Consider the following 10,018-nt stretch of genomic DNA (forward strand, 5'->3'; position numbering starts at 1 on the left):
CGCTTGCATTAAGCTCGCATGAAAATGAAAAGCGAGATGCAGCACATTTTTTTAGCTTAGGGCGCAGGTGTTCCTCAATTGAATTTGTATGTCTGAGTGAATATGGCATCACACATGGAGATGAGAGGCCTCACTGTAAGTTTCATCTCTGCCAGTGATGGTTCGAATCCACAGTGAAAATCAGTTAGCGCTGTGCTCGGCCACAGAGGTTATCTCCCACACAAAATGAAATCTGAATTGTTTTTGCAACCTTTGAATAAAATAAAAGTATATCATGAATAAGAAAAAGGTCTTATCGCACATCAATTTAAAGTGGTCTTCAAAGAGTATAAAGAACCAGATATTTGGTGCTTGACCACAAAACCTGCTGACACAAAACTAGGCTGTTGTTGTGGGTGGTTGCTAAGGTGTTATATCCTTATATTATTCTGGTCCCTTTAGATATGCCTCAGGTCCTCTTTCACATTTAATCACCCTCCAGTTAAACTCATAAATCTGAATGCTTATAAACAGCACACCTCTCTTCAACAAGCGGCAGTATTTGATCCTCACATTAAAAAAAAATCATTTTATTGCGTGGCAGGCATCTGATAGGCACAGAATACCTCTCATTGTAATGGTGCCGTGTTGCATTGTCCACTTGCAGTGTTCTATTTCTGGGTTGATGGTGAGAGCAATTTGCCCCAGTTTTCCTCACAGTGGCCTCAATTTGCCAAATTTGGCAAATAAATAGCCTTTATGCCATGAAGGAGTCCTAGTTTGAACTCAGATAAGACATAAACATGAACAACAATTGATCATTTAATCCATTCAAATTTGACAGAAATGGGTATTTTAGTTCTTGTTCATCAAACTCAAAGAGAAACATCTAAAACCCATCATTTTAAGAGGTTGACAATGTCAATTAGAACTAGAGATGCACCGATTGATCGGCTGGTGACCGGAATTGGCCGATTTTCACGTGATCGGCCATGACCGGCGACCGGCCGGTCAGTCTGACATATGCCGATTTTATGCCGGTCAAATGCACTCGGGCGCCGCATGATTAACCTTTTGAGCGGTATGGTCTCATATATTCTGGTCCATCTGCTTGCCTGTAGCCTATTAATATAGCCTACATCCTCAATAAGGTGGGAGTTTGGTCTTTTATATCACTGTATTTTGTCCATTGAGTTACTTTGAGTGTCCTGAGACCGCAGGGGAATCCTAGAGAGTGAGGGAATCCCCAGTTTTGTGTCTTTATCAGCTTTTCCATATGATAATCATAACAATTCATCGCCCTGATAATAAATCACAAATAGCCTACTGCTTGCTCCATTTCTGGAATTTTAACGAATGAATGAGTCTCTCACCCGTTGCTCTATAGTTTTCTTCGTCAACAGCCGCTTGCACCCCCTGCTGGTGAGGCCGTCTAACAGCTATGGAGATCATCAATCGGCAATCTACTGATATTCCTGCCGTTCCCGGATGTCAAATGTTGAATTTTCTGTCGAATTTGAACCACTGAATTTGTGGAAGCTAATTTGTAAAGCGAAATAAAATGGACCGAAAATTGCCGGTCGAATATTATAGGTTGTATTTTTAAACCGAATGAACATTTTGGAAGTGAAATCTGAAAGGTGAATATGGATTATTGAATTTTTAAGAATGAAAACGTGTGTGAAATGTTTTGAATTGAAATATTCATAGCTTAAATATACAACCATGTTGAATTTCAGCCCATAAAAATGCAAGCCCTGAAAATACAATGCTTTAAAATGCAAGCAGGGTTAATGCAATGCATATTTTTTCAAGTAGTGCAATTCAACAAGCTTTTTCGTTTCAAAAACATTTGCCATTTTTTTACTTCCATATCTATATATATATATATATATATATATACCGTTTGGACTTTGATTTCAGTTGGCACCATTTCCCTTACTTTATTGTCAAGGTTATTTATTGATTTGTCACTAAGTTCAGCTGTGTTCACCCGTTATCACTAGTATTAAGTTCTCTCTGTTTCTGTTCAGTTTGTATTGCCTTATTTAACGCTTTGTAGAAAATATCCTGTTGCTGTTTACCTGAGAGTTATATTAAAATACTTCTGATCCTTCATCATCGTCTTTGTGTTCGTTCCTACTACAAACCGTGACAACTATGTAGCCTACTTATTGTAGTAATGCCACTAATTGGGTAATAACTATAGGTACAAACCCTGAACTTACTGTACCCCTAAACACAACCTTAACCCATTTTGTTCCCAGGTGAAAAAGACGTACTGTTAAATGTATTAAAAATGCATTAAAGTATATTTGTATTGTACTAAAAACATACTCAAGTACATTTTTTATATATTTAATAGTACGTCTTTTTCACCTGGGTTGCCTTGCATTATTCAGTATTTCCGTGGGTAACACTATGGGCCCTATCTTGCACCCAGCGCAATTGACTTTGTACACCGACACATGTATCATTCATATTTTGCACCCGACGCACAGCGCGCTTTTCCCTCCACAGAAGCACGTCGCTAAACTAGGGAATGAACTTGCGCTCCCTGGGCGGTTCAGCGCAAAAAAGGAGGCGTGTTCCGGCGCAAACGTTCCTTCATGCTATTTTGCAGGTTTAGAAAACAATTGCGCCACTAACCAGGAAAAAATAGTTTAAAGTCAGTGGCGCGTTGCGCATGTTATTCATATGCTATTTTAAGGGCGCATGCTTGGCCATAATCAATGTAGCGTGTGCACAACGCGCATACACTTTGATTCTCTCATCTACACAGAAGCAGCAGTTTTCATTTTTGCAAATCATACATTATTACGATAGATAGATAGATAGATAGATAGATAGATAGATAGATAGATAGATAGATAGATAGATAGATAGATAGATAGATAGATAGACAATGTATTATAAAAGCATACATCTAGCTTACACATTTACCCAAATTATCATACGCCTTTTTAACCGAAGTTAATTTGGGTGGGTTTCTCCATCCCCAACGTCCCTGACGAGAGCGTTGCTCTCCTTGGCTGTGAACCGCTCCTGGCGCGCGCCTGGCAAATCCGCCGTTACAATAGGAATCCGCTTTATAAAAAGCGCGTCTGCTCTTAAAGGGAATGCGAGATGACGCTCTGATTGGTTTATTTCACGTTACGCCCAAACCACACCTATGAATAATGAAGCTACTTCAGACCAACCCATTTTAGATTTGCGCCTGGCGCAAGAGTCATTTATCCCGCCGGGAAAATAGCAACAGCGCCAAGACCCGCCCACAAAGTTACTTGCGCTTTGCGCTTTGACACTTGCGTTTCAGATCGTTAAAATAGGGCCCTATATGTACATAGAAAGTGTATGTACCTGTACTGCAAAATAAAGTGCAACTAAAATGTATCATGAGGCTTTCAAACAATGTGTAGGCATAATGATTTATAATCTCGCAGTTAAATTGCCCAGGAAACAAACACACAAATGTGTGACCCGCCCAAACTTATCAGATTAACTGTTGCATAATAATGATGATGATAGCTAGCCCTACTGGATATCGTACATAAACAAGATTTGAATATGAAACAAATGAGCCCTTTTGGGATTTTAAAAACATCTAATAGAAAACCAGCTAACTACAGTGTTCTCACAAGCTCAGATGAGCACAATGTTCACTCCTCTGCCACCGCTCATTAGAAGCAAATCAAACCCACTGTCTCAATGGAGTAACATCCAACTCATTTCTTATCTGGCTTTTCTACACTCTTTACTGTGGACCGGAGAAGAAACCAATCATTGTCCTGATTCATGGTACTGAATTCACTCAGTCTCAAAGCACACGAGGCTGCCTTCTGTCTCTAATGCGACTTTAATTGTTTTCCTTACAGTAGAGTAACTTATCTTGCTGTCATGACACAGATTTAGAAAGAATCAGATTTTCATAATAGACGGCAAGGCTTGATAATCACATCAAAATTCGACTGTGAGAGCTGCATTCAATATGTTTTACATTAAAGAGCCTGCTTAAAGAGTTAACAGAGCTTACATCTTATGTAAAAGGGTTTTGTACAACTAAACTTCAAAATTCAAGGTTCCTCAATGGTTTTTGGTGTTATATCAGGTTTAGGTTCTTTCGATCAGCGTATAGTTCCTAGGTTCTTGAAAATACCAGTATTTTAAGGTTGATTTCTCAAAGGTGACAGTGCCTTCTCAAAAAGAATCATATGAGAAAATAATTGACAACAAATATAAAACAAAATATTAGTAAATATGGGATCAATAAATGTGAAAATATTTTTTTTAATGAATTAACACTGTACAACAGTGTCAGCACTAGTTATAGTTTAAATATACAAGTGAAATGTCACGTGAGACTACGATTGGCTTGGCTATTAATCACTCTGTCAACACAATAATGTCCTAAGATGTTCAAAAAGGTGTGCAAGAATGTGTCAAACTGGTAAAAATTAACAAACTAATAACAAAGTTAACAACTTACCGGCATCTTTAATTTTGGCCACGTTCATATCAAAATGACCCTAAAATTACATTTGCTTGTGTGTAAGGTCATTATTTATAATATAACATACTAATATAAATATGGTTCCATATGCATTTTACCTGGAAATCATTTCACCATCAAATGGAAGTGAAACCTTGTTTCGAAAGCTCACCACACTCCACTGCAGTGCATAGATGTGTTCTAAACAACTAGAGAATAGAAAGTATGCTGTGGAATTTAAAAATACTCTCCTACTGCACTGGCTTGCTCTACAACCCTTTTTCCTTCAAACGGAAACCTTTAAATTTTAAGACTGTACAGCCTGGGGTTCAATGAGAACCCAAGAGCAAGCCAAGCACTCCAAAAAAAACACAAGAGATCAATCCTGTAGAGGAAAATTAGCATCTCTTCAAGTCTAATGTTGGTGGTAAGGATGTCAAGGGCTACCAAGGGCATGCTTTTCAAAAGCACAAAATGCTTCAAGCACCACAAGTGCCATTGAAGTACCACATATCTGTAGGCTACTGTAAGCATCTGCATGCCAGTGTGCTACTGATACACTATTATGCTACAAACCAAGAGAAAGAAAGTTGCAAATCTAACAGCTTACTCATTAGTATACATCTGGCTTAAGCAAAAAGAAATACAATATCACAATGCATGTAACCACTTAAATCCATCTCGAAATATGATGCACTTTTGACTATAATGCCTAAACTGAAAGGTTGACAGTATCAAACGTCTCTATTCATATTTTAATAATCTAAATATCCTCAAAAGCCGTAGCAAACAAATGAATGAACGAACTGCGGGGTGTCCTCTTACAGCTGGAGTCTACAAGCACGCTAGGCTACTCATAGTAATTTGAAATAACCGGCTTTGATTTCACCTGTCAGATGCGCAAAAGCAGAGAACGCTTTAGAATAACTCTCATACATCTGATAATGGGGCTTTCAAAGTCTTAAAACACGCGTATCTAATGATATATCGAGAACAAAACCTATACTTTCCAAAAAACAAAGAATTGCCTACCTTTCGCTGTAGTTTGTGGGCAATGATCGCAGAGCTCGAGCTGATAGTCAGCGCGCTACACCAATGTCTCGAGTGATGATGCTTTTCCTTCAGTGGTGCGTTTCTCTAACAAATACATTCAGTGAAAGGCTGAACGCAGTCAATAGCTTTTAGAAATCCATGGCAACCGAGAAAACCCTTCACAACTTCGCTACATCGTGACCGGGTTAACACACCCCCTTCCTCAATGACAGTGACTCCACGGACTCTACTCACTAACAATATGCCAATCGGTGACTATGAATTTCTCAGAGGTCTTATGAGTATTTGTAGGGTACTGAATCACTATATAATGTTCCCCTTTCATCATTTTTGTGTTTAATTGGTTATAGGTCGAATAGATAATAAATATATTTTTTTATTAAATCAAATGGCCATAAAACATGACTTCATAGGTTCCCTTAAAAAAAGTCAAACAAACAAGGATGTTCAAACCAAGCTGGTTTTGTGGTCTGAGCTGGTTGACTGGTTTAGAGGGGTTTGGAGCACTTTTCAGAGTGGGAAACCTGCAGCTAGACCAGCTGGGAGACCAGCTTAAACCAGCTCAAAAAAGTGTTATGTTAATGCTGAGGTCTTGGGTAAAATATTTGGCCCCTGCTGTGTTTTCAGCACCTTAGACAGCAGCACAATTGGTGGCTTCTGGCTTATGTGTAGTGTGTCCTAACATTTACAGGCATTACATTGTCATGGAAATACAGGCCAGGGTGCTATTATGGTTAGTAGTGACCATAGATTTGAGCTCGTATACAGTGAAGAAAGCCCCAAAAAAGGACAATTAAAAAGCTAAATTGAATTTGCATTACATACAATATCAAACCAAATGCAATTTATATATATATATATATATTATCTGTAAGCCACAACCCATACCCTTAAAGTTTACCTTGCCATCACTAGTGTGGACATCTTTTGTCAGTTATACTCCTAGTTATAAATTTGAACCCATTTAGTTGAGTTTATTTATTATAGCCAACACATCAGAATTAACAGAGGAAATTCATACCTGCTAAACTGGTAAACACATTCTAGTGGATCCCCTCAAAGACAGCAAATGACCAGCGAAAATCCAAACTAATCTAATTTGGGCCCATCTAATCTAATTGAGAGGCTTACAAGATCATAGATTCACCCAGCACAAAATGTAATTGGATCTTTTTATGAGGCCCACTGCATCTCAGTAGGTGCTCTCTTAAATCCAAATTGATTTATTGTCAGCCGGCGGACACCTGTCACATCTAAGTGTCTACTGCAGGGGCAGGAAAGTGCTTGCACTACACCAATCTATAGTGATGAGTATCAGACATGTGATGACTAAAAGGTTAGGGGAGTAGCACTGAGTTATGGGTAGTGTAGCAGAACATGTTTCTCAGCTGGATGCAGATTGGTAACAGTATCTCAGTAGGATTTTTGTTAGCTAAGCTTGATTGCTGTGTGAAAATCATTGGGTGTGTAAAGCAGATAACCTGCAATTTTTTTCAGATTAAAATACTTAATATCATATATACATACACTTGTACACTTGTACACACACACACACGCATATATATATAAATATATATATATATTTCAGACTAAAATACTTAATGTCATATATACATATTTATATATACTGTTTTAATTTCATAATTAATATAGTAGAATATTTTATAGTAAACTTTAAATGTTTTCTATATATATATATACAGTATAGATAGTCTGTTTTTCTTCAGAGACATTGGCACTACTTCAGTTTACCAGAGACAAATGGAGGAATGAATAGCATCATTTGGTTAGCAACTAGTTACAACCTCTTTCAAAAGTGTCAGAGTTCACCAGTTCAACCTGAATACAATAATACCTTTTATCCTGACTCTCTCTCTTTGTCCCTCACTCTCTCACGCACTGGTGTATCAATGGAGCAGAAATGACTCCATTGACATCCAGATGACTGTGTAATGAGAATAAATGATGTGGAAATAAATATGCAGCCTGTTTGCGGTCTGCCGACCGTATGTCTGAATATGAGTTTCCCTGTGAGGTAAAGAAAACACTGTACTTTAAAGATGGTTATATATTTTTGCCCCTTGAGGTAGAAGGCAATTTTATATATATATATATATATATATATATATAATTATGTATATATATATGGTCTTGGTTCCCACAAAAAAAAAAAAAAAAAATTATATATATATAGGCTATATATATATACCGTATATATATATATATATATATATATATATATATATATATATATATATATATATATATATATATATATATATATATATATATATATATATATATATATATATATATATATTTTTTTTTTTTTTTGGGAACCAAGACAATTTACATTTAACAAGGGAGTAAATCCTAAATCCAACAAACAAACAAACTAGAGATTCAGATTTAGCCTTGGCTAAATGTATTTTTCCGGAAAGTTAGAATAATTTATACTAAATAAAAGCGAAATTCATTAATCTTATACTAAAGCAATGATTTAAGTAATGAAGTTTTGCAATTAATTATTATTAATTTCAACTGTGATCTTATTCAAGATATAGTACAGAGTTAATGTCATTACTGTTTGGTACTTATTACTTAAAAAATACACATACTGTCAAACATTCTACCTCAAAGTACATTACCATGTTTACTGAAAATGAAAGTTTACACACCAATAAGACCATTTTTATTCCACATATTCATCTCACATTATCTTCCTGTTGAAACAGCATGTAATGTCCTTTTGCTCCAGCATGTTCATCTGATTACAGCCAGATTATGAGATTCTCATGTGGCAAGCCATTGAATAGAGGTTTCCTTAATAACCACATAATACCTTTATCACGATTTCATATGCTGCTTCCTGTAATCCTCCCCCCTCCGAAACCCAAGCAAATGTCACTGGGAGATGTGGATTTTGTCAGCCCGAGTCCTATTGGGCGAGCGCATCATTGAGCTGAAGCAGAGGCCATAACTGGTGGTGAGCATGTAATTAAAATGTGCGGATAGCAACGTGGAAAGGCATTTTCCAATTCCATAGTGGACAAAGGATGTGCAGACCCTGGAGAGATCCATGGTGTTGATGAAGAACTTAATTATATGCTTTCAAAGAATCATTAAATGGTAATGAAGCAATGAAGAGGATCAGGCGGGCAGCTTGAGAGATGGAAAATGTCTCAGAAAATATGACTTTGATAAGTCGTATAAAAGTACTCCTGTTGTATAATATAATACAGAATTTTTCTTTACAGTTCATGCAAGCATAACATTTGAAGTTGTCTCCTGTGCTCTCCACCGCTGCTCTGCGAGAATTGAACGTGGCATAATTACATTTCTCAGTGGATGATTGCTGCACAATGACAGTGTGTTCATGCAAATAATGACTTTCATTTCTTACCCTGATGCGCCGAAAAGAGAGGCTTGCATCTCCATATCTGATGTCGGCGGAACACAAAAGAGGCTACACGCTTCGAAAAAGGAAAACCTCCCAGATTGATCTTGTACATCTGAACTTATTGTTAGGTGAATGTAACCACAGCAAATGAACACTGGGATGCTGTTGCTATTCTTCAAAAGAGGTCTCGCTTCATCAAAAATTCAACACGGCCCCTCAGGCATTTCATTGACATGTTTGCTCAATTCCCCTGATGAAATTCAGAGATGAGAAAACACAACAGTTTTGCTGTTTGGCCCCTAAATCCCACTGGTGACTCAAAACATGGTAATAGATTTTTTCTCCCGAGGGATGAGATTTTGCCACATCTCAGTCGAGAGCTTGCTCCACCTATCAGACAGAATCATAGCAGTTAGTAAGCCAAGGGGGCTTGGGAGAGGGAAAAGTTGTTTTGGGGAAAGTACATGCAATCAATACGGTTAGACCACGAGGCAGATGAAATCACAATTTAAGCTGCACAGCTAATTAAAGAAAAGAGACAAAAATCAATAAGAATGGTCCCCAGTATATTGTCTCCACATGTTATGCCCACGCAGTGATTTGTAATTGGATATTAAAGGTGAGACTGATGGTTTACGGGTTTAGTGGGAGTGGGGGGGGAGCACAAAAAAGGCTGATTTCTGAAGAAAATGTTAGCACTTGCTCATGTAAAACACAGCACCATAACGTTAGGGTGTTAAGAATGGTTGCTAGGTTGTTACCATGCAATTCCTGTGGTGTTCTAAGTGTTTTTAGTATGTTGTTATGTGGTTGCTTTGATGTAACTGGGCGTAAGTCTCTGATATATTTTGACTCAGATCCCTCGTTAAGTCTAAGGAGATCTAAGATTTCCCCTCCATTTTATTGTCTATCTGATTGCTAAGGTAGAAACTTATTTTCAACAAGTTACACAATAAAAAACATGGGCCAAAAAATCCCCTAAATTAACACTGAAGGAGTGGCTTGTAACATATCAGCGCACCAGAATATTATAAAGACTTGGAGTAGGCTTTTTTTTGTTGTTGTCAGTAAGCAACCACCCAGAACATCTTAGCAAC

At 37.4% G+C, this 10,018-nt stretch overlaps 1 protein-coding gene across 2 annotated transcripts in view; it reads right to left on the reverse strand.

Moving 5' to 3' along the window:
* Positions 1 to 5,668, reverse strand: part of chl1b (cell adhesion molecule L1-like b) — an 89,765-nt gene extending 84,097 nt beyond the window's left edge. Inside the window, exon 1 of one of the 2 annotated variants that reach the window (XM_084128905.1) lies at positions 5,501 to 5,668. The gene's annotated coding sequence lies outside the window, so the exon portion shown is untranslated. The remainder of the gene's footprint in view (positions 1 to 5,500) is intronic. The other variant, XM_084128914.1, reaches the window with a different exon arrangement.
* Between the last annotated feature and the right edge of the window lie 4,350 nt (positions 5,669 to 10,018).

The sequence above is a fragment of the Abramis brama genome (genome assembly GCF_963993115.1).
Source record: "Abramis brama genome assembly, chromosome: 11".
Classification (NCBI taxonomy): domain Eukaryota; kingdom Metazoa; phylum Chordata; class Actinopteri; order Cypriniformes; family Leuciscidae; genus Abramis; species Abramis brama.